General features: G+C 39.5%; 1 long non-coding RNA gene across 1 annotated transcript; it reads right to left on the reverse strand.

The window, feature by feature from the left end:
* Positions 1-9,790: 9,790 nt before the first annotated feature.
* LOC132401082 (uncharacterized) lies at positions 9,791-26,144 on the reverse strand. The gene is made up of 3 exons (XR_009514471.1): positions 26,020-26,144; positions 23,632-23,827; positions 9,791-9,982 (listed from the first exon to the last, which is right to left on the reverse strand). It is a non-coding gene; the product is annotated as an uncharacterized LOC132401082 (long non-coding RNA).
* Between the last annotated feature and the right edge of the window lie 425 nt (positions 26,145-26,569).

A 26,569-nucleotide genomic window follows, 5' to 3' on the forward strand; every position in this document is an offset into this window, starting at 1 on the left:
TTGGTGCAGTAGGATAATTTTTTTTGGCTTCTGTCAAATCTTCTCATGGCATGGCATCTTGGCAGGGTCCCAGAAAATATTTTTAAGAAAAAATTTAAAAATGATCAATTACCAATGCTTTTTGAATCAGCGTCCATCTGCCCAAAGGAATAACATAACACAAGCACATGTAACTGACACAACTGTTTGTTGTGAGATAGAACTGTTACGAACCCCGTAACTGGGTCACTTACCAGCAAAGATAGAGAGGTCCATTGAAGTCTGATGGTACTATTTTTAACAGTATTTATTAGTAAAAATACACAAAAATAACATCAATGCAAACATACAGATAATATACGTCGTCAATACTAAATCTAAAAGTGCGGGTATAATAATAATCAATAAGAAATAAGCTCTATCGTTGTCTAGGGGATAATGTATTGTCCGATGGAAATATAGAAGTCACTCAGTTCATTCAGGCTGCAGCCTTTGGTTGGAGTCAAGAGAGATTTTTAGAAACTTGCCTGCTTTTCCTTTTTATGATTTCGATCCTTCGAGAGTTCCGTTGGTGTGGCCGGTCCTTTAGCTAAAGCCGTTCTTCCGTGGCAAGCCTGCCAATTCCCAGGCAAGGGAAGGTCGCACGCGAGCCCTCCACCGGCTGTCGCTATTAAACGCTGTCACGGGATTTCTAGCGTTTCTCCTGGAGCGTCTAAAGGGGTTGTTCCCCAGACCCTCTTTTATCCTTACTCATGGGATCTCAGATATCAATCAGGTTGGGATGATGCAATCCCTCAACCAGCCCACTCTGGTCATCCCCTGAGGGCTTCAATGAATAGTGCAGTACTCAATACACAATTCTGTCTCCAAGAGACAATGGCCGTTATCTGTGGCTTTGTCTTGCTGAGGCCAGGATACATTCCAAACCTTGAGGATTCTTGTGTCTCCCTCTCATTTCCTGGGTCCCAGACCCGAATTAATAGCGATCTTGTGATTCTCAAAAAGGAGGGGGCGACTCTGTACCCTTTGGCCCCTCAGAGTTGCTGCACATTCGTAACATAACCATTGCCATAAATTAAAATTAAATAGTGCAAAAGCAGATTACTGAGATACTGTTAGTAGATAGATGGTCTGTTAGAAAGGATATGAGGGAGTGAGTGGGTTTCCCAGGAAATAAGTGGAAAGTGGATTGATGGGATGCTCTGACCCAGCATAAATTTGATGAGCTACAAGAAATATTATTGTCAGTCTACACTGTAAAGCTATATTCTTCATTCTGTTATTGCTTTTCCTTACACTACCTCAGTGTACTGATATGATGAAATGATCTGTATAGCTGGCATGCAAAAGAAAAGTACCTTGGTACATCAAGATCCAAGATTGTTTAATGACATTTCCAGTACACGGGCGTAAAGGAGAATGAAATAATCTGGGTCCAATGCTGGACCAAAAAAAAGCCCAGTAAGATAACATAATTTTTTGAAGTAGGTATCAATACATAAAGTGGCTTATACACATTGACTGTGCATTTATGAAGCATCTGAAAAAAAAAGGGTGACTCTGTCAGGAAATGATAAAGTACTGGGGGTGGGGGCTATGGAGGGGTGGGTTAGTGGGTGGGTGACGATTATAAACCAGTTCACAAATTTACAGTTTATAGCTGTGAGTAGTATGAAGAGTAGGCAGAGCATGACATCACTCAGCAAGTGTCACTGATGTGACAGCAGCCTTTTTGTTTTGCAAAGCCTAGTGCTCTCCTGAAGATGCACAGATCAACAGCAGGAAGGACTCAACAGATAACAAGGTTGACATTCAACACCCTTCTCAAACCATGAGCCCCAGACCTTCAAGTGTATGACACAGGAATAAGTCTTCTACCAACTGAGCCATAGTTGATACCCACTTTCAGAACCCTCAGAGGAATTCAGACTAAGCTCAGAAATAAGAACTGAAAACTGTGCCTGAGGCACTATCTTCATCACTAATCTAAAGAAACCTCCTACAATTTATTAGTCAATCTGCAATATATGTTAGATCAACTGAGCGCTCTTCCTTTTTTAATCATTTGCAGATGTTGAATTTGAGTAGGCTTGTGGTCTTCAAATGAATGAAGCCCCGACCCAGTGCAATAACAGCTTATTATGCTGTCACTGGTAAATGAGCTGCAATGTGCTGAGGTAAAGCAGTTATGTACCCTTTAGGAAGTTGTATGTGTTGGATTAGAAATATTTGAATGAAGATTGATTCTATGTAACTCTGCGCGTGAAGTGGATGTGAACAGCCACTGCATCATAAAACCAAGATGTATTTGTATAAGCTCAGTTCATGTATATAAACTGAAGCACTTTACAGCCAACTAATTATTTAATAAAGTAGTACTTGGGCATAATGGTAATGTAGTGGTTAGTGTCGTGTTTTTATAGTGCCAGTGATCAAGGTTCATTTCTGCTGCTGTCTGGTTCCCTCAGTGACGATGTGGGTTTCTTCCAAGTGCTTCAGTTTCTTCCCACAGTCCAAAGATGTGGGTTAGTAGATTAATTAGTCACATGGGTGAAATTGGGCTGTGAGAGCTCGTTGGGCTGGAAGGGCCTGTTACTGTGCTGATTCTCCAAAATACAAAAAAAATGCTTTGCTAATGTTGGGAACACAGGGCACCAATTTAAGCCTAGTATGGTTCCACAAGCAGCAGTGTGATGAGACCTGTGGTTTGTGATTTGGTGTTAGCTGCAGGTTAAGTATTAGCCATCACCAGCTTGATCTGGCTGCAGACTTCAAGGTTAACCTCATCCTCCTGTGTTTCCAGTCCAGCAATGCTACTCTTTTTGGGTCATCCTCAGTTCAAATATGGACAGAGCAACACCTGCTTCATGTTCTCGCCTTCTCTTTTATCTCTCAGGTCTTGTGGTCTATGCCTTTTCTCCTCAGTATTTATGGCATTCCAAGCAAGAAAGTTGTTTGCTTTTGGAAAGAAAACAATCTCAGAACAAATTCAGTGAATTTCAGTTAATTGGGGCACATTGGAACTTGTACATTTTGGCCCAATTATGCAGCTGCTCCAATTAGCTGAAGTTTCATGGAAATTGTTAAATGGGTATGAAAAAAAGACACACTACTCTTTATCTGAGTTACAAGTTATGTATTTAAACTAAATTTTAAAAAAAACAAATTAGAACACTACCAATACTAGTACTGCATTATAAAACTGTATTAGGTTATCGATGGAAGAATTAAGCCAATATACACTGCCGTGTTCCTTTGATTTTGTTTTGTAATGTAAATGAACAAAATCAGTGCAGATAATGGACTGTCTTCAACAATCCTTCTGATGATTGCATCCTCCAAATCTTCTTTTTCATTGTAACATTCAAGATGATTGCCCATACCTTCAGATTCTTCATTGAAGTAGTGAAATTATTTCATTTTCACTTCCAGCTATTTCTGGCATCTCCAAGCCTGAATGCTTGAAACCACAGTGAGTAAAACGGTTCTGAATTGTCTCATTATTTCTCACCAATTATCAGTGACAAAAAACACTCCTTTTTGAACACAAACATATGGAACTGACACTTCTTAGAAAATGCTCAAAGCATTGTTCAAAATTACATGACTGATGGGAATTAGAAACTGTTTCCAGTCTCCTTTCTCAATTAAATAGCATATTGTCCCAAATAAACGAAGGAAATCCCAGCTATTTTCATGATTCAATTTTGTTCTTTCAGAGTTGGCCCAAATAAGTGGCTGCCCCAATTAACCGATGGCCCAACTTATTGGAAACCAACTATATTTCTGATTATTATATACACTAGGGTGCAATGAGAATCTTTGATTGCATGAAGCTCATAGAATGAGCAATGTACATGGTGATAATAAGGACAATGCTAAATACAGCAATGTGCAATGGTGCAAAGGTTATAGTGCAAAAATTAATACTAACATGACAAGAATGGAATAAATGAAGGACAACAAATTAAGAGTCCAGGAACATAGGGAAGAGTGTGTGAATAATTTAACGAACAAGAATGCTTAATCAAAATTCATTTATGTTATAAAAATTTTGATTAAGCATTCTTGTTTGTTCAACTAATTCATTATTGGTTATATGTATAAATATGTGAATTGCATGCATTATCATACTACCACATGACATCTGCAAGCCTCATGTAAAGTAAAAATGAGGTTAGACTGGCATTTTAGACTCCATTGTCTTTCTTTTAAATTAGTTTAATGTTTTGAAGTTATGAAAACCTAACAGGTGCAGCATTAGCTTGTAGGATTCTGTGTTGGTATGCAAGGAATCCCTCTTCCAGCTCAGTGCAGTACTTACAAATCACTCATATTTTGTAACTTCAGGGAACAATCTGAGCTGCATGAAAAAGTTTAGTCCAGTGGCTTTCATGATCTAGACTGACAAATCCTCCAGTACTTTATTATTTCCCATCAATCACCTTATAGACAGCCTAGTGTCACTTTATGGACAAACAATCAATCTATGTATCTTAAATATTTATACTTATTGTGTTTTTATTATCATTCCGCTTATTATTGTGTTCCTTGTCTTTTGTGCTTGTTCTTGTGCTGCATTAGATCCGGGGTAGCAATTACTTTGTTCTCCTGACACCTGTGTACAGGAAATGACATTAAACAATCGAAAATCTTGAAATGGGGCCAAAGCTCCCAAGAGTAATCATTAGCAAATAGTTTATGGCACAAACTTCAGAAACCTACAATATTACACCTCAAAGAATCTTGAGAAAAATAGAACAATGAGTCAAAATAAGATTACTTCCTGGGTTTATAAAATCGTCCCTATTAAGTATTATATTATTTTCTTCACTTCCAATAGTTTTCTTCATTGACTATTATTATAGCAAAGTAATCGCAACATATTTAAAAATAAAAGCCTGAGAAATATTATTCAAGTTGCTTTATCATTCTTTCATGTAGAACACAGTGAAATATTCTGTGATACTGTGAAATATTAAAAATGCAGTTAACACCTCTATCTTATAAACACAGTAAACTGTTAAATGTTAGTATCTCCATTCATAACTTCTCAGCAAATGATGAGTAACTTGTCTGCAGTAAGTGAGACCTAGATGGCATTCAGACATCTGCTGATTCGTGGCAAGTAACACTTGCTTCACTGGCGTACCAGACAATAATTATCTCCAATAACAGACTAGCCACTTCGTCTTTATAATGGCATTCCTTGTTAGGGTGAGGTAATGTTGTGGTTAAGCTAAATTGATAGTAACCGGAGTTGCGGACCATTTGGTCTGGACACAGATATATTTGAGCCCCACATTGGGAGCTGGGAATTGTTGAAATGTTGAAATCAATGAAGCTAGTTGGTAACTGCAACCATGAAACAACTGGATTTCCCTTTAAAAAAAAATCCTTTTGTTTCACTAACATTCATCATGAAATCTGTTTACCCTTTCAGCGTTATATGTAACTCCAAACATACATATGTGATGGATTCGTAATTGCCTCCTCAGTACAGGAACAATGAGAATATAACAAGAAATAGCATCTCTGTAGGCTATTTGGCCTTTGCTATATTGCTCAATAGTGTTTTAGCCTATTAGTTTCCTCTGAGTCCCTTTCATGGTTTAGAAGACTAACTAGAATTCTTCGTGACTGTACTTTTGGCCTTCTAGTCCTGAAATTCTTAAATGGCCCAAACCTTTATGGCCTTCGACCTTATTGTCCTCCTTTTGCTCAATGGTCCATTATGTGGCTTAGTGTGAAATGTTATTTGCTTTTTTTTGCTGTGAATTGCTGTTTAAGTTGATCAGCCAATTTAAGGTTCCTGGGTAATTGAAAGATTCTAACATTGATGTGCCATGTGGTTTAAATTTGTCTTATTTAGTTGATTTCCCAGTGTTAGCATTTCTTTTTTTATCTTAACTTCAGATAGCATCTTTTTCAGGTTTGAAGCACCAGCAATAATTTCAACAAATTTTACCCTTTAATGCTTTCGGTACTCATTTGCCTTGAGCTCCAGTGGTTTCAGTTTCCTTTCAAAAACCTATGGTCCTGAGCAGGTATTGGCAAATGTCACTGCATTTTAAGTGTACTGTAGTCACAATTTTCAGCATATTGCATGCATAACTCCTTGACTTACCAATGTGTGGTTGGTGGCATTGGGACTTCCTGCATCTGAGATGTTATATTTTATTATCATGTGATGGAGAAGAACACACACAAAAAAATAGAAGAAGGGTCAGAGGAGATGCCTTATTCTCCCTTTGGGTGAAATACAAAAGAAAAAATCCTTGGCACTTTTTGAAGAAAAATGAGGGAGTTGTTCTAGCATCCTGGACAACAAAGATCCCTCAATCAACATTATTAAAATAGAATATCCTACTGTTTTTGCACCAGTAATAAGTTATAAAAGCTGGAGATACTGGAGATTCAAAATGAAGAAAAGCCCAGAAAATGTTGGAAATTGTCAGGACAGACAGCATTACAATTCAGGTCCTTGAGGGTAAAGTAGTTAGGAGAAATTTACATCATTCACAACCACTGACATTAATTTGGGGTTTTGCTTTAAGAACCTGGTCTGTCATGATGATGTTGTTACGTAAAGACCATTTACTATGCTTTTGTGTTAAGTTTTTTGAGTTCAATAAAATGTGTCACAGGTTTCGTTACACATAAAACACATCACTTTGTTTTATTTGTGAAAACCTACATTGGTGACCTCGATGCTTTAGGAGGATTCCAGAGTTATTTAACATGTTGACCAATGCAGTCATTTTGAAACTTCTGGAGCTTTGGAAGCAAAATGCAGTTGCTTGGTTGGGACAAGCTGAGGCCCAGTTCATACTTCAAGAAACTTTTGCCTACTACACCAAATATTTCTACATAGTAGCATTGCTCAGCAACTCCACAGCTGCGAGAGTGATGAGTCTGCTTGAGCACCCGCCTGAATATGATGAATACAGTTTGCTGAAAACTCACTTGTTACAGACTTTTGGACTATCAGAGTCTGAGCACACCAAACAGTTGCTCTCCTTGTCCAGTCTCAGCGATGCTAGGCCTTCAGAGTTAATGGACCACATGCTGTCTCTCCAGGGATATCACCATCCTTGTTTTATTTTTAAAGAACTATTTATGCAGCAAATGCCTGATCAAGTTCAGTTCACAGATCCCTTGCTAATGCACCAGTGGTGGGCTATAGGGAGCTTGCTAAGATAGCTGATCGTCTTCCAGGCAGAAATGCAGAATTCCTCTTCCTTTCTCTACCTCAATAAGCCAGGTCAGCAAGGCCTCCAACATAGGGATGTCTTTGGCTGCGAAACAGATGATGCCGGGCCAGTGCTTTTTCCATGCTTGCTTTGGTAGGAACGTGAGGAAGCACTGACCCCTTTGCAGCTTCAACATTGCCAGTGCATTGGGACATCAGAGGTCTGTGAACACCTTGGGTTTCAGCTGCCAGAGTCATTTACTGTTCAGGGTGACGCTTCAGGGTGCTCAAGTGAGTGTGCTGCCTGCATTGCCTATTGATGAGATGGCAAAGAGCGATGAAACCTTGCTGGAGGCCAGCAACGGTAGCAAGATCCAGACTTGCGGGACACAACTGGTGACGACGCTCTGCTTCGGTGGGTGAAGTTACATATGGAACTCTGTCCTGGCTAAAGTGCCTAGAGCTGGGCTCGGTGCAGATTTTCTGTGTTGGTCAAACTTAAGAACTGCTGGCTTGTGGATGTCAAGGACTTTGAGTCGTTACCCTGATGTTTTTTTTTGTGTGTGTTTTTAAAAAAGGGACAGTGAGAGGGGAATCGTGGTTGGGAAAAGGGGGAGGGAGTGGGAGGCACCAGAGAGACATTCTGTAATGATCAATAAGACAATTGCAATTGTTTGGAATCAAATTACCTTGCCTGGTGTCTCAGGGATGGGTGTGTCTGCACCCTGGCACTCCTCTCTGCCACTTGTCCACCCCTCCTGCTGTGCTCCACCTCTCCATTTCCAACATATTTTGTTCTTGCCAGATTTACAATTGACTCTCCACTCCATGTTGACTAATACAGTTCAGTGTAAAAGTCTTAGGCACCCTATCTATGTATGTGTGTCTAAGACTTTTGCACAGTGCTGCCTATAGTAATTTGTAGTTTTTAATATGTATTGCAATGTACTGCTGCTGTAAAGCAACAAATTTCACAACATATGCCCGTGATACTAATTCTGATTCTGGAAATTGGCTCTTTGTGGTTTGGCTCAGATGGTTTTGTAAAGCTACTGTTAGTGTATTTGAAATTTCTTTGTTTCTCAAAGAAAGCCCAGCATTTCTAACTTTTTTTTGTTTTAACCTAGGTAGGTGTGGAAGACTTTTCGATAAATGGATGCCCTAGTTGTTTTGTTCTCCATTATTTTGATGGATGACGACCAAATTAAATCAAGCCCATCTCTGTGATGTAATTCTCTTTTTAATGGAGGTTAGTGTAATCCATCTCTGGTCACTGTGTAATATTGCATTCTCAGGTTGAATTCTGAGACTGGAGCATAGTTTTCCCCAACACCCAGGGTTTCCTTAGATGGCAGAGTCATCTGGTCTTCTCTCTAACAGTCAGCATATCTGCATAACAATTCATTCTTAAGAGCATTTACCTGATGAGCAGCTATCATCATCCTATTTTCTCATGAAGCATAAAGTTGCTGTCATCACTTGATAACCAAAGTTATGGTATCAGATGCACTATAGCCCTTAACTTACTAACTGACCAGATCTATGTATGTACTGCATGAATACATCATTCATTTTGAACTACTTGAAACTGTTAACATCCTGCTTTGGCATCTAATGCTTTGATTCTAATTGCATGAGATTTTTAAAAAATCATCTGTACTATCACCTGCAAAGAAGCTAAACTCCAGATAATTCACTTCCAGCAAATATTCCATCAATATCCAGAAATTCTTACCAAGAACCCTAATTTATATTATTTTGAAACAAGAGTTCATGATTTTAAATTTCACTTCACAGTTTCAAGACCTAACAACCCTTTCTGAAAGAAAAGTTTAATATTGTTGATATATCATCTTCCAACTTAAATCTTCAGCTTCTTCATGCAGGTGATAACTACTGTGGAAGACCAACATTCCTTCCTCAGTAAACAATGATGAAATCAGATTACTAATCCCTTTAGGCGCTTCCTCCTGTTAAATGTTCATTGTTGCACACTGATGTCATGCATGTGTATTCAGTTTAAAGTTGAAAATATACACAGTGTTAAATTTGTTGAATTTAATTGTCATCCCCAACCAGAGAGGAAAGCAATCAGTCAGATATCCATATCTGATCACAGTGCTGAAAACTTTAATTGAATTCAAATTGGAGTTTCTCCACAAAAGTTAAGTCATCCTTGTAATATCAAGGTTTCCACTTGTGAAACAGTAGTTTGAATGATGTACTGGTGTATTCAGTTAAATTCGACACCTTTGCTGAGATACAGGCATTGTAAGTCCATTATGGATTAAAATTATATTTGACTCTGCCTTTCAAGAACTATTTCCAGTCCTGATGTTAATTCTGTTACATAACATAATTGATGCAGTGAGAAGGAAGAGGATCAAAATAAAGTTAGGACACTAATAATTGAAACTTCATTGTTTCACTGGATGAGTAAGTGAGAATTACATTTGTTCAGATTTCAAAAGTATCTTAAAGAAACTTACCAAGCAATTTTAAATGATATTGTTAGAATCTGAACTTTACATTTTAAAAAATCATTTTTAAATGATATTGTTAGAAATTATATATTTGGAAAAAAATAAAGACTTTCCATTACACTTACCTGGAGGAAAATGCGCTTTTGGATCACTTCAGTAATTGCTGAACAATAACATGCAGTTGATAACTGCTGGTACTATGTAAAGCTTTTTCGAGGCCGTGTAATTCTATTGATGGTGTGTGGACTTAACTTCTTGACAGTCTTGACCTGTGTGACAAAAGGATGGTCCCAGGTCTTTCTAGCTGAGCTTCTGTGGAGAGTGTGTCCTGTGTGGGAATAAATTCCAAAAAGCAAGTATCATTATCTATTGAAGGATTCATCTCTGTATAGAACTTCAATCAATGTTCAAATCATCATATGAATTTACTAAAGCAACTCATTTGTATATAGTAAGAATTTCTTAAAATAGACTTTTAAGATTGGAACTGCTTTCACCATATTGTACAATGGAGGCATTCTTATGTTCATAGAAACTACAGAAATATTGGAACAGAAACGGACTATATGTTTCCTCTACTCTCTTATGGTCGATGTTTCACTTCTAACTCCAGATCCATCCCTTTGCCTCATAACTTTCAACCCAAGATTCAACAATTGGCCTATCATCAATTTCTGTTTGTGGAAAGGTGCAAAAAGATTTGTCCCATCCTGTGTTGTGCGAGTGTTTCCAAGCTTCACTTTTCATAGGTTCTCCAAACACCAAAGACAGTTTCTCTCTCCTTGCAGTCCATGGGCTTCCCTCAATATTCTTAAAGACCTCAATTAAAACACTTGCAAAGCTGTGCAACATAAAGATTGCTTTAAATACATTGATGAATATGTGAAATGAGCACATGGAAGAATATAATTTGCTAATTGATTGGAAAATTTTCACCTCAAGTTGCTTCAGACCTTTAAGTGGAAATGACATTGTGTCTTGAGAGCTGAAATATTACTACTTGATCAGATTTTTTTCATGTGGTTAATGTGCTTTATTCAACAGCCTGAATAGACAACTGTTCATGGTTGTTCTGTGATGTTATTCATAAGGAGTCTTTTCTGATAGAACAACTATGCTTTTTTCCCATAAAGAATGCTTCTTCCTCACTGATTCATTTCCTTTTAGTCCATGACTTGTTCTCCTCCTACACATTCATATACTTTCTGTTATAGCAAAATATCCCAAAATCAGAAAATTATATTTAATTGTAAAGTTAACTGTTGGCTGTATCATAATCTTCACATTGAAGTGCCATAACTCCTGGTGCTTGTACATTGGTGTTCGAAAGAAAGAGCTGGAACATAATAAGAATATACTGATTCTGTTTTAAAGTTTAAATTTTATTCTGTATTTTTCCATGAATTTTGTAGACTGTCATGAAAAGGTTAAGAGGAGTATCCTTGAGAACATAGTTTGAAGGAAGATGTCTTCTACATGCTTAATCAGTTGTCACACTATCTGGAACAGATTGTTCAGTTGAGCCAGATTTTTCCTGTCTAGAAATGGAAATATTGAGTCATTAGAAAAGGAAGAGCAATTATAATTATACATAGAAAAGTACATCTGGCATCCTGACTTCATTCGTGTTTGAATGGCACACTGAGTAAATGACTAGATCAAGTCTTGCTCAGTTTTGCTTGAGTGTTTTATTACTGATCTCGCATTTAAAACACATTTATTTATTTATTTGTTTGTTTATTTGACAATACGGTGCAGAATAGGCCATTCCAGCCCTTCAAGCCACACAGTTCAGCAACCCCCAACTTAACCCTATCCTAATCATGAAACAATTTACAATGCTAACTGGTACATCTTTGGACGGTGAGAGGAAGCTAGAGCACCTGGAGAAAATCAAGGTATTCCACATGGAGGATGTACAAGCTCCTGGCAGAGGATGCCAGGTTTGAGCTCTGACGTCCCGAACTGTGATATGGCCACGGTAACCACTGTGTTAGCATGGCACTGAAACTAGTCATTGGGCCAGGCAGCTTCAATGGAAAGAGGAAATCAAATGACCTTCCATCAGAATAAATCATTGTCAACTGCATTTATTCTGTGCCAGCTATTGCTAGTCTCAGTTAGCCTAACGAAGAACAATTTCTGAGCCATTTTGTCATATCTGTTTATATTAATAATGCTGAATAACACTATGCCAGCTTAGTCTCAGTTCTGCTGTTCTCACTTCTTTAGAAATTTACACTGACATTCCATTGTGGTACTGGGACAGAAGTTTGCACAACCTGAGTACCCTAATCTGGAGTCAAGACAATGTGGTTAATATCCTGACTTGGAGTGTGACTTTGCCTAATAAAGAGAGGAGAGTGGAGTGGCTTGATCCCCAGTGAATAACAACATTGAAATAAAAAAACCAAAAAATGTTATATCGTTAAGGTGAACTATCTTGACTTGAAATACCAACTGTTTCTCTAACTAGGATTGCTTTCTGACCTGCTGGTTTTTTAACATTCTGACGAATGAGTTAGCATTATAAATTAAATTGTATTATTGATAGATGATCCGGTTGATCCATGTGGCTATAATCAGTTGCTTTGAACCTCCCTTCTGTATTTACATTCCTAACTTCAGGTATTGATCTCTCTGATGAACCTGCACATCGAAGCTTCACCCAACACAGCTAAGGCAGCATGGTGGTTAGCACAACGCTTTACAGTACCAGTGACCCGGGTTCAATTCCTGCCCGATGCCTATAAGGAGTTTTTAACTTTCTCCCCATGACTGTGTGGGTTTCCTCCCACAGTTCAATGATGTACCGGTTGTTATGTTAATTAGTCATTGTAAATTGTCCTATGATTAGACTAAGCATAACTGGAGGTTACTGAATGGCGCGGCTTGAAGGATCGGAAGGCTTAATCTGTGCTGCATCTCAATAAAATAAAAATATGCCCATGTGCCCAGTCATAAAATAAACCCTGACCTCAGAAACAAATTTCTTAATTTATTTTCTCTGGTTTTCTTTCTATGCCAGTGGAGCAGAAATTCCAAATCATTGCATTTCTTTCAAAACAATGCAGAAGTCTAACACGTTCTAATTGCTTGCATTTACGTTACGCCTTTCACAACTTCAGTCTGCTTAAAATCACTTTTTAAGTGAATAATTGAGTACTTTCAAAACATTGCTACATATATGGAATGAGCTGCCAGATGATGTGGCTAAGGAAGGTTCAATAACAATATTTAAAAGATATTTGGACAGGTACATGGAAGGACTTCAATGGAAGGGAGTCAAATGCAGGCAACTGGAACTGGCTTAAATAGGCATCTTGGTCCACCTGAATGAAGCCAGCAACAATGGCACAGAATGATGATGTAGCCATCCAATACCTCAAACAGCAATGTATTAATGATCAGATAATTATTATGAGGAATAGTGTAGGCTGGGACACTGTTAGTACACCCCAGCTCCTCTTCTAAATGGTACCATGAGAGCTTTTGCATCCATGTGAGGAAAGGCCTTGGTCTAATGCGTCATGTGAAAGAAATTCGAACAGGATCACAGGAAAACCAGAAACTGGTTTGGTCCCTTGAGGCTACTGTGCCTATCAGGTTGGTCCTAACATGAATATCCCTTTTTGGCTTATCTGCCTTTAACTATATCCCTTAATACCTATTCCTAACAAATTGTCCATCTTAATTTCTAAGGGTGAGAATTGTAGGTTTTTAGCAATCTCTGTGTGCTGAACAAGTACCTCCTAAATTTTTCCTTCAATCTCCTGTCACTCCAACTAAGTTGTGTACAATGTGTAGAAGATCGACAGAAGATGTGTGAATTACAAATGAGTTCAGCAGTCTACCCAAGGCACTTTTTTTTGTCCAACTCTCCTTTCTTCCAGCAGCCTGGAAATGTGATGTCTCAATGAAAAATGTACATTTCTTCTGGGGCTTGTCAGCATAGATGTAAATTTGACCTCCTGTGCCTGGGTTGTTTCAATCTAGGGGTCTCAACTCTCTAAATTAGATGATAGCCACTCAGGAATGAAATGGGAAGAAATTTCTTTCCCCAGGGATCGAAGAACCTTGGGAGCCTTCTGCCCAAGTGGACCTGTGAGGATCAGTAGATGAGCACATTCAAGACTGCATTAGCTTCAATATGATAGGCACTGAGGGATGTTATTGAAATTGTTTTATTATTCTCATTTGTAATATATTTAAGTACAGTGAAAAGCTTGTCTTTCAAACTCTTCATGCAGATTATTCATGATATGGTACATTGAGGTAGTACAAGCTAAAACAAGTAACAATGCAGAATAAAGTCTAACCGCTACAGAGAAAGTGCAGCACAATAGGCAGTAAGGTGCAAGGTCATATAACAAGGTAGATTGTGAGGGCAAGAATCCATCTTATCATTCCAGGGAGTTGTTCAGTAGTGTCATAACAGGAGGGTAGAAGCTGTCCTTGAGTCTGGTGATACACATCTTCTAGCTATTGTATCTTCCACTCGGTGGGGGAGTGGAGAAGAGAGTGGTAAAAGATCAATGATGATCTTATTGAAAGGTGGAACAGTCAGACAGCCTGCTTCCTTGGTATCTTATGTACCTACTGTTGTACCTGCTCCTTGCAATGATGAGTCAGCAAGAATTTAATTGTGTGAGTGGTTTTGGTTGGTGACCTTCACAGTCAAACCGATCCTAAACTTTGTTGTTCTTTGTCATTTGGTACAAGAACAGGAGAATCCTTTTATTGAAGGAGGAAAATTTGAGATCTATTACAAGGTTGAAAATTGTGAATGACTTTTCAAAAGTTTGATAGGGAAAAGCTGATTCCATTTGCTGATAAATAACGTACCAATTAACATCAGTTTCAAGTTATCACTGGAAAGAAAAAAATAGCATCTACTATATACTAGGAGTAGTGATTGATATTAGAAACTACAATATCCTACCGAAAGAAAATGGATGTGTATTTGAAAAGCAGGGAAGTAGGCAATGGGCCTATGAATGCAGTTTAATCAAATACTCCCATTGCAAAATGAGGGAAATTACTTCAGTAATCACTATTAGAGAGAGGAGCAGAAGTAGGCCATTTGGCCTGTTGAGTCTGCTCCACAATTTCATCATGGTTAATCTGCTCTCCCTCTCAACCTCATTCTCCCGCCTTCTCCCCATAACCTTTCATGCCCAGATTAGTCGAGAACCTATCAACCTCTGCCTTAAATACACCCAATTTCCTGGCCTCCACAGCCACTTGTAGCAATGAATTCCAGATTCACCACCCTCTGCTAAAGAAATTCTTCCTCCTCTCCATTCCAAATGGATGTCCCTCTATACTAAGCTGTACCTTCTGGTCCTAAACGCCCCCACCATATGAAATTTCATCTTCACTGCCACTCTGTCTAGCAGTTTCAACATTTTTATAGGTTTCAATGAGAACCCCCTTATTCTTCTAAATTCCAGTGAGTGCAGGCCTGGAGCCATCAAATGATCCTCATAAGATAACCCTTTCATTCCTGGAATCATTCGCAGGAACCTCCTCTGCACCCTTTCCAATGTCAGCACATCCTTTCTTTGATAGGGGGCCCAAAACCGATTGCAATACTCCAGTTGAGGCCTCATCAGGGCCTTACTAGAGCCTCAGCATTATGTCCTTGCTTTTATATTCCAGTTCTTATGAAATGAGTGCTAGCATTGCATTTGCCTTCTTCACACTGACTCAACCTGCAAGTTAAACGTTAGGGAATCCTGCACAAGGACACTCAATTCCCTTTGCACCTTGGATTTTTGAGTTTTTTGCCTGTTTGGAAAATGCATTTTTATTCTTTCTACCGAAGTTCATGAGCATACACTTCCTGACACTATAATACATCTGCCACTTATTTACCCCTTCTCCTAAACTAAGTCCTTCTGCAGCCTCCCTATCTCCACAACACTATCTGCCTCTCCATCTGTCTTCGTAATGTCTGCAAACTTGGCCACAAAGCCATCAACTCCATCATCCAGTTGATTGACAAATAATGTCAGAAGAAGTGGCACCGGCAGGCAACCAGAAAAGGTCCCCTTTATTCCCACTCTTTGCCTCCCACCAATCAGCCAATCATCTATCCATGCTAGTATCCTTCCTGTAGGCAGCCTCATGTACGACACCTTGTCAAAGGCCTTCTAAAAATCCAAATACCCAACATCTACCAATTCTCCTTTGTCTTGCTTGTTCTTTCCTCAAAGGATTCTAACAGATTTTTTTCTTAAGTGAACTATGTTGACTTTTACCTTTTGTGTCATGTGCCTCTGAGTACCCTAAAATCTCATCCTTAATAATGGACTTCAACATCTTTCTAACCACTAATGTCAGGCTAACTGGCTTATAATTGCCCTCCTTCTGCCTCACTCCTTTTTTGAAGAGTGGAGTGACATTTGCAATTTTCCAGTCCTCTGGAACCGTGCCAGAATCTAGTGATTAATGCAACCACAATCTCTTTGGCTTCCTCTTTCAGAACCCTGGGGTGCAGTCCATTTGGTCTAGGAGACTTGTCTACTTTCAAACCTTTCAGTTTGCCAAGCACCTTCTCACTAGTAAAAGCAACTACACTCATTTCTGACCCCTGATACTCTTCAATTTCCAGTATACTACTAGTGTCTTCCAAAGTGCAGATGGATGCAAAATACTTACTTAGCTCTTCTGCCATTTCCCTGACCCCTTCACAACCTCTCTACCTGTGGGAGGAGCCACAGGAGCAGTATATGTAGTTCACCACACTACCATCATTTTCCAGCAGTCTGATATCTACTTTCTCCTCTTTTACTCTACATATCTGAAAAAAACTTTAGTATTCTATTTAATTTTCATAGCTAGCTTACCTTCATATTTCACCTTTTCCCTCTTCATGGCCTTTATTAGTTACCTTTTGTTTTTAAAAAGCTTTTCAATCCTCTTATCTTCCCACTAATTTTTGCTCTATTATATGCACTCTATTTTGCTTTTATGTTGGTTTTGAGTTCCCTTATCAGTCACAGCTCTGTTATCCTGTCATTAGAATACTACTTTGGGATTAGAATACTACTCGGCTGCACCTTCCAAATTGCTCCCTGAAACTCCAGCCTGCTGCTCTGTTGTCATCCCTGCTAGTGTCCCCTTCCAATTAACTTTGTCCAGCTTCTCTCTCATGTCTCTATAATTCCCGTCACTCTAATACTAATACATCTGACTTTAGCTTCTCCCTCTCAAATTGCAGGGTGAATGCTATCATATTATGATCACTGTTTCCTCAGGGTTCCTTTAACTTAAGCTCTCTAATCAAATCCGGTTCATTACAAAACACCCAATCCAGAATAGCCTTTCCCCTAGTGGGCTCAACTACAACCTGCCTGTACCTGACTGTTCTGTAATTCTGATACTTTTGATATATTCTCAGCATATTTTCCCAGCATCTGCTGTAATGAAATTGGATCAATGCATCATGTGAATGTCTACGTTGTGTTTGCATTGTGATGGATATTCACTTTCCAGATCCTTTGAGGCTCATTGCGATCCTCAGCTTTCTAGCACAGCAGCATGACCTTTACAAAAGATTAGCATTATTAGTGACAGACTTAAGCTTCTGTGGAATATTCTTTGCTCATCTTCATTTTGAAAACAATAACTACTCGCTAGTTCTTAATGAAAATTGCAAGCAATAATCAGTCTGAACTTAAAAGTACATCTTTACAAGTAGTGTTTTAAAGTACTGGCAGCTGACCCACAGCAGGAAGGCTAGCTGTTATGAGATATGATTTGCAAAGTAAAGTGACCATGAGACAATGGGGTTATGTTAATTGGCCTACATCAAACCAAGCATCTACAGCTAAGTTATTTGCACCATTGTGATTTAGGTCAACGAAGTTTGCATATCATATTTTGTGTTTAGCATATCAACATGGTCACAGGTATAATCAATCAATTTTTGGGATATTTGTGTACTCAGAAAACTGGCCCTCGCGCATTAAATTTGGGTGTCAGGGATCTCTGTCCCCAGAAGATTTTAGACCAACTGTATGAATTATTTTCTCGCAGCAAAGGTATCTGAGAAACAACATGCAAATTATGTCATCTAGTAGCAAAACAGTACTAATACAATGGTTAGAAAGCATTGGGGATTATTAAGAATGACAGAAAGAACTAGAATTCAATCCTCAACCTTCTGTTTCTGCGATGGACAATTTATTCATCTACAGCTGATTGGTGTGTTACTTTCTCTGTCTCAAACAAGAGAAAATCTCAGATGCTGGAAATCCGAGCAACACACACAAAATGCTGGAGGAACTCAGCAGGCCGGGCAGCATCTATGGAAAACAGTACAGTCGACGTTTTGGGCCGAAACCCTTCAGCAGGACTGATTTCCATGGCAAGGTTCAGCTGCCAATACCCACTGCCTGAGTGGTGGGCTCCCCAGTATAGCCACCCTATAATGAGAGTTCCTGTTGATACCTACAATGTATTTGATAGGGTTTTAATTATCCTTTTGAGTTCAGCATTTTGCAGACAATGAATCTCATGCTACCACAGCATGAAAGATTTTGCTAGTGTACACATGGACAAAACTGAATATGCCTCTGAGACTCTGGAATTATGGGTTATTTTAAAAATGTTGCAAGGCTTTTGATGTAATTTTAGTCAATGGTACAACTTGGCTGCAGAAATTTTGGAATGAAACAGATGATTAAAACTAGTCTGTTACTTCTTGTTAATGGTATCTTTCTAATTAACTAGATATACCATAAAATGATGAAATGTTGCAAGGGAAGGTGGTCGATGGCCATCACAGTTGGGTGACTTCTGAACACAGTGCTAGCAAAGCCAGTTGGAGTGTCCTAACCTCAGTTTTTCAGTGCAAGTTCGGTGCAGCAAGACATTTCTTTGGTTCAGTGTGTTCAAAGCATAGAACGTACTGTAGTTGCATGCTGCCAGTACAAATTGAATTGCTTTGATTATATTTGTGCTGTTACTGATTTTCAGCATTGCTTAGAATGTAATCACTGTTTTTAATTGATCAAGTGGGGTGTTTTAAATTGGAAGAAAAATGCAACATAGATAAACATAGATTTTATGACACAGAAAGAGATCATGCAATTCAACCATCGCTAAAGATGAACTTTCCAGCCTAGTCCAACTTACCAAGCTCTTAAGATTTGTCTCTTCAATTGTTCATACAGGTACTTATAGATGCAATCAAGATTTCTGCGTCCTATCAGGTAGCGTGTACAAAGATCACACTATCCTTGATGAAAATTTCACCTCATTGCTGCTGTAATCTCTCTAATTATTTTCAATTTAAAGTGCCAATAAAAAGCATTCAATCTGCCCCCCCCCCCCAACTTCTTGGAAGTTTTCGTGTTTCATTGTTTTACAACAAAATTGAATCACAGTAGATTTAATTTGGCTTTTTTGGCACTGATCAACGAAAAAGACTCTTACATGCCAAAGTAAAAACAGAATTTTTCAAATTGGTCTAAATTTATTACGATTATTAAACACAAAATAATTGCATAATTTCTCACACCCTTCAAGTCAGTATTTAGTAGATGCAATGATTACAGCCTTGAGTCTGAGTGGAAAGGTCTGTATAAGCTTTGCACAGTCCCCCATTCTTCTTCACTAAACTGGTCAAGCTCTGGCCTTTTCAAGTCCAGCCACAAATTCTCAATCGGATTGAGGTCTAGACTCTGACTTGGCCACTCCTCAACATTAACTTTGTTGTTTTTAAGTCATTCCTGTGTAGCTTTGGGCTTATGCTTGGGGTCATTGTCTTGCTAGAAAACAAATCTCCCAAGTTGCAGTTCTCTTGCAGACTGCGTCAGGATTTCTCTGTATTTTGCTGCATCCATTTTACCCTCTATCTTCACAAGCATTCCGGGGCCTGCTGCAGTGAAGCATCCCCGCTGCCACCACCATGCTTCACATTAGGGATGGTGTGTTTTTGATTATGTGGTTTGGTTAGTTCACGCCATATATATACTTTAGTCACAGTGTTCAGCAGCAGCCAAACAATTTGCCGAGAGTGAAAGCTTCACACAGGTCAGGGTGAAGTGTTTAAAAAAAGAGCCTTCCATGGGGCTCAGTGGCTGACCAATCAATTTCCAAAGAGAACTTTGAACAGCTTGAGGAGAAGAGTTTAAAACAGGAGTGTTTCATGGGACTAGACACATCAGCAACGGACCAATCAATTCGTGATTCATTAGTAGGAGCTAATAAAAGCAAAGCAGAGTGGCCATTGTGTGAGTGGACCAGTGTAGGCTTGGGAGCTTGAGGAGGCAGAGGTAAGTAGCAGGTAGGACTTTTGTGGTGATTGAATAAAAAGTCTCTAAAGTACAGCTAATTATATAAAGTAGGGATGATGAAGGATCAGGTGATGTGCGTGGGAACTGGTGAACCCCATTGTGGTTCCTGGTGACCACATCTGCAGCAAGTGTCAGCTGCTCGAGGAACTCAGACTCAAAGATGATGACCTGGAATCTGAGCTTCAAACACTGTGGCACATCAGGGAGGGGGAGAGTTACCTGGATACTCTGTTTCAGGGGGGAGTCACACCCATTAGATTAGCTGCCTTAAATTCAGTCTCTGGTCAGGGACAAGAAGGTGTGACTGCAAGTGAAGCAGGTAGTGGAATCCAAGAGACAGGGCTGGAGGGGCCTCAACCCTTGAGCCTGTTCAACAGGTCTGAGATTCTTGCTCCCTGTGTGGATGAGAGTGGGAGCTGTAGGAAGGATGAGCAACCTAACTGTGGCACTGTAGTTCAGGGAGCCATTCAAGAGGGGGGGAGAGAAGAGAAATGTAGTGGTAATAGGGGATAGTATAGTCTGGGAAAAGACATTCTCTGTTGCAAGGAAAAGAGTATCCTGAAGGCTGTGTTGCCTGCCTGGTGCCCAGATTCAGGACATCTTATCTGACCTTCAGAGGAATTTACAGTGGGAGTAGAAAGATCCAGTTGTCATGGGTCATGTGGGTACCAATGACATAGGTAGAATGAGGAAAGAGGTTCTGCTGAGGGAATTTGTGCAGCTTAGGGACTAAATTAAAAGCAGAACCTGGAGTACTGTGTGCATTTCTGGTTTCCTTACTTGAGGAAGGATATACTGGCTTTGGAGGCAATGCAGAGGATGTTCACCAGGTTGATGCCGCGATGAGGTGGTTAGACTGTGAGGAGAGATTGAGTCGCCCTGGAATTCAGAAGGATGGGAGGAGATCTTATAGAAACATATAAAATGATGAAAGGGGAAGATAAGGTAGAGGCAGGGAAGTTGTTTCCACTGGTAGGTGAGACTACAGCGAGGGGACACAGCCTCATGATTCAGGGGGAGTAGATTTAGATAAAGAGGAACTGTTTTTCCAAGAGAATGGTGAATCCATGGAATTCTCTGCCCAATGAAGCAGCGGAGGCTTCCTCAGTAACTATGTTTAAGACAAGGTTGGATAGATTTTTCCATCATAGGGGAATTAAGGGTTATGGCAAAAAGGCAGGTAGGTGGAGATGAGTTCATAGCCAGATCAGCCATGATCTTATTGAACGGCAGGCAGAGCAGGCTCAACAGGCCAGATGGCCTACTCCTGCTCCTATTTCTAATGTTTTAATGTTTAAACTCTAGCTGAGATTTCATGTGTTTTTTTTTCAACAGTGGTTTTCTCTTTTCTCCCATAAAGCTGCGATTGGTGAAGCACCAGATAACAGTTGTAGTATGCACTGTCACTCCCATCTCAGCCACTGAAGCTTTTAACTCCTTCAGGGTTGTCATTAGTCTCTTGGTAGCCTCCCTCGCTATTCCCCTCCTTGCACAGTCACTCAGTTTTTGAGGATGGCCTGCTCTAGGCAGATTTACAGCTGTGCCATATTCTTTCCATTCTTAATTATTGACTTAACTGTACTCCAAGGGATATTCAGTGACTTGGAAATTTTCTAGAATCCATCTCCAGACCTTTTTGCGGAGTTGCTTGGAGTGTTCTTTTGTCTTCATGGTGTAGTTTTTGCCAGGATACTGACTCACCAGCAGTTGGACCTTCCAGACACAGGTGAATTTTTACTGTAATCAATTGACACACATTGACTGCACACAGGTCTCCAAAAACAGATATCCATTTAATTAATTATGTGATCTAGAAAACCAATTGGCTGCACCTGTGTTGATTTAGTGTATTATGTTATGGAGATTGAATACTTATGCAATCAATTATTTTGTTTTATATTTGTAATTCATTTAAATCACTTTGTAGAGATCTGTTTTCACTTTGTCATGACTTTGACAAAAACAGTCTTTTTCTATTCATCAGTGTCAAAAAAGACAAATTAAATCCACTGTGATTCAATGTTGTAAAACAATAAAAGATGAAAACTTTTTATAGGCACTGTATGTCCCTTGGTTATTGCTGTCTCTGTTGGGTGGAAAAAAATCCATTATTGACTTGAGTAAAATTAGTGCAGCGAGACTTTGAAAAGCTGCCTGAGGAATTGCAGACATTGTTTTAATGACTTCACTGCTTGTAGAAGTGCTTTCTTTAAAACATGAATGTTGGTAAACCTAGTTCTCAGGAACAGAAATATATTAGACAGGACTTGAAATACTGTATTTACATATTTCATTCAAAGCACTTAGAATAAATATACACATTGGTAATGCTATAGAAAAAGACAAGAGGACTGAGAATAGTATTATGTAGGAGGAAATGTTCCTTGAGTATGAAATACTGTAAAGCCAGAATCATTTTCTCCCAAGAAAAACAATGAATTCATGAAAGTTAAAATCAATATGGGAGAAGTGTCTTTACTTAAATGTTGGAACAAGATGGTGAAATCATTTGGATGAAAGAAATTCCATATTGATCAGGGGGTTTCCAACCTGGGGTCCACAGACCCCTTAATGGTGTTAGTCCATGGCATAACAAAAGGTTGGGAACCCCTGGGATAAATTATCTTAGTTGTCTGAATGGCCTTTTTATGTCTTCTGATCAGACTGTACAGACATTGTTTATTCTTCCACTGGTACTTTTGTAGAAATACTTTAAGTAGGTCATTCTTGCCAAGTCTATAATTTTAGTAAGGTTATGAGCCAACTGCTGTGTGATTTCTTGTTTTGTCTAAACAATCTGCTACAAGGATTACCCCTTAGTAATAATGATCAGTTAGGCATAGGGAGAATCTGTATTTATTGAGAGGTAGCTTTATTGGCTCAGTCTGCAAGAACATGAAGTTGCACAACCAACTACCTGTTTGCACACCTACTAAGTTTCTGATTACAGTCCATGAACAGTCAAAGAATAGAAAAGAAATACCCAGGAAAAGAGCCTATACGAGCCAGGCATTCCTCATGGTCTGGATATAATCTCTGTGTGTCCAAGATGGGTTCTTCCATATCCACGATGGCTGGTCCCTGGAGCTCCCAAAACCCTCCATTCTTACTCCTTACCAGACCAGTCTATAATGTTTCAATTTCATTGGATTGAGGTCATCTGACATGTGTCAGGTCTTGTTGAATGTAGCCTTGGACTACAGGCAGGATTACTATCTGGCTGTAGGTGATCCCCTTTCTATTTTTCCTTAGTTTGAACCAGTCTAACCAGGTCACTCAAACACTGGGCCCAGCCGGCCAGATCACAGGCTGTTCCTTCAGCAAACCTGCCGTTTTAGTTAATGAACAGTTGTCTATCTGAGAATGATCTCAGATTTTACAGATCATTAGCAGGAACTCCTCGTGCCCACATTCAGCTGCTCTGATTAACTTATCCCGGATAAGAATCAATTCACCCAACAGTTCACAAAGTAGCAGCTATAAGGACAGCCTCACAAAATGACCACCTCCATTCCTGGCAAGCCCAAAGACTTTTGCTCCTTCTGTTTCCACTACCATTTGTAGATTGCAGTTTTTTCTGGCCAACAAACCAATCTATATGGAGGGTAGAAAACACCAAAGTAACAGTGAAGTTGAAATATTAGCTGCTAACTTACGAAATATTGCTTACCTTGAGTAAGGTTGGCAGCTTTTGTGGAGATAGAAGATGTGTTTACAAGTGTTCCAGTGTCTTATAAATACTTAAACACTTCTGGATATTCACCAAGATTTCAATGCTGACAGGTAATCTCCACTTGGATAGCAGTAATGGCAGGCACACTTCACTTTTCATTAGATGCTGTGAGGCTGCATTTCGAGAGTGGAGACTGAAACAACAGAGAGCAAAATTATTATCACAACCTCTCTGATTTTGCCAGCATTGTAGGACCATGATTCATGAGCCCAAATTCAAGACCAAACATGGATGAAACAAAGTGGAGGAGACAACTCTTCCATCATGCCTATACCACTTCTCTACAGCAGTTCCCTCGATCCTTGTAGACTTTTTAGTTTCAATTATTTATAAATTTAGTTGTGTATTGTGTGGCTGAATCTAGTTCCACTGCCTTGTCAGGTGGCCCATTTTATACCATATATCTAATTGTAGGATACAAATAAATTTCCTCCACCTTGGCTCTCTCTTCATTTATATTTAATCTGTGTTTTTTAATCTGCTTGACAATATAAGCATTCTTTTAGTTAATTTATTGAAACTAGCACAACTTTAAAACTCTCTAACTTCCTGTAGTTTAAGAACAAGCTGTCTTCATGAAAGAATCTCACTTCCTACACAACCTCATTAATACTTATATTTTGTCAAGCAGATCAGTTTTAATTGTATTTCTCTGTTCAATAATTATTTATGCCGCATAGAACAGTATGGTGCAGGAACAGGCCCTTCACACCACAATGCCAAATTAAACTAAGCTTCTCTGCCTCATATTATTTTTCCCCTCTCCTTGGTATGATGGGGGCGACAGAGAGAAGAACCATCCCAGAGGATGCTATGCATGCCTCCAGACGGCTCTGGATGAAGAGATGTGACCGTGGACCGATGCAGCTGAGATACAAGCCGGGGCCTAAAGGTTGTGGTCTCAGCGCATTGCAGGATATACCTCAGCATCAATATCCTTTCATTCCTTCTGTGTTCATGTGCCCGTCTAAATGCCTTTGAAATGCGACTATCCTGTCGACGCCCACAGTCAACCTGGCTGCCACTCCAGCCACTCTGTGTCGAAACAAAATTCGTATCGCAACACGGAGGAACTGCTGGCTCTAATGAAAGGTCTTAGCTTGAAATGTCGACTATTTATTCCCCACTATTGATGCTGCCTGATCTGCTGAGCTCCTCCAGTATTTTGTATGTGTGTGTGTGTGTGTGTTGCTCAAGATTTCCAGCATCTGCAGAATCTCCTGTATCTAAAACTTACCCAGCAATCTCTTTCAAAGTTTTCCCCTTCTTGGCTTAAAGCTGAATGATATTCCCACCTTGGGGGGAAAGGTCTCACTATTTCTTTAGCCAGAGAGTGGTGAATCTATGTAATTTGTTGCCAGTGGCAGCTGTGGAGACAGAGTCTATGTATATTTAAGGCAAAGGTTGATAGATTCTTGATTGGTCAAGACATGAAGGTACATGGTGGCGGGGGTGGGGTGGAGGCAGGAGATTGGGGCGAAGAAGAAAATTGGATCAGCCATGATGAAATGGTTGTCACGGTGAAATAAGATGGTCAGTGTTGCAAAGAGCTGATCTAATGAGCAAGATTTTTTTTCCATTATCTGTTTATAAATACTTTAATTCAGATTATGTTTGACCCAGTTGTATCTGCACTCAATCCCAGAAGAATCCAATGGCTGCATTAAACCTTTGTAGCCCCGTGGATCTAACAGAAATTAGAGGAATCAGAACTGGAGCCACACTGCCAACCTGCCAAATGGATGGGCTCATGCTCGGTAAACAAGCCACGGCTAGTGTAAGGCTCTGGGTCCGGGTATAAAGTGTAACAGGCTTCTCCATTCAGCATGACAGAGTTTTCCCACTCCATTTGATACAGAAACAAGCACAGGAGAAGGTCAGACCTGTGCTTCCAGACTGCAAAGTGCAGGCACAGAGGTCAAGAAGTCACTGCACTGTGCAGTGCTCTTAGACAGCTGAAAAGGACCGCAATCCAGACAATTTTCCAAGTAAAGCATGGGCAATTTGTAATCACTGATGTAAAGCAGACTGATGCTATCTGTCAGTAAAACTGTATCATGGCTATTTATTATGAGTTCATCAACAATATGCCATTTGTGATGAAAATAAAACATTTTGTCTGTGATGTTTATTTTATCTTACTCAGTTAAAATGGTTCTCTTTAAAAGTAATATCAGACAGAACCTGGGGGCATTTCATTTTGACATAGATGAAATCAACATCCTTGATGTCCCATGTCACCCTTGGATTATAAATCCGCCAAATGTTTGGCTTCAGATTGAATGGTATGCAGATTCAGTTTCACAATTAAAAATTGAATCATACCGGCATAGAAACCTGCTTCTCCCGCCTACAGGTTTTATCTTGTTATGAGTTGATGTGCGCTAGAAGTGTGAGAGACAGCAGACTTTCTTGCTTATACAGAGCAGGGGATGCCAATCTGATGCCACTGATGATACATAGTTCTTGTAGAGCTTTATTTTTGGGTCATGCTGGTTGCCACTCTGTCTGCGTTTGTGGTATTATAGTAACTTCTTTTGCTGTGACCTGTGGGAAGGGAAGCTGGTTAATAGTTACTGGTCTTACCAAAGTTACTTCTGCTTTATTGAAAAGTTGATCTTTACCAGTACACTGTTGCTGCTTGTGCACCAGCCATGCTATGTACTACAGTTTCTAAGAGTCCACTGGACAGCAATCTCAAACCTGTGACACCCGTGATCCTGAAGGACGAGGGCTGCAGCATCACTGAGAATTCCTTTCCAAGCCCCACACCACCCTGACTAAGAAATACCGCAAGAGTTTCCAAATCTCAATCGAGGAACGACATGCCCAATGACAGTACAAAACCATTTTGACCACACAGATCCTAACAATT

This window comes from Hypanus sabinus, chromosome 10, assembly GCF_030144855.1.
Source record: "Hypanus sabinus isolate sHypSab1 chromosome 10, sHypSab1.hap1, whole genome shotgun sequence".
Taxonomy (NCBI): Eukaryota; Metazoa; Chordata; class Chondrichthyes; order Myliobatiformes; family Dasyatidae; genus Hypanus; species Hypanus sabinus.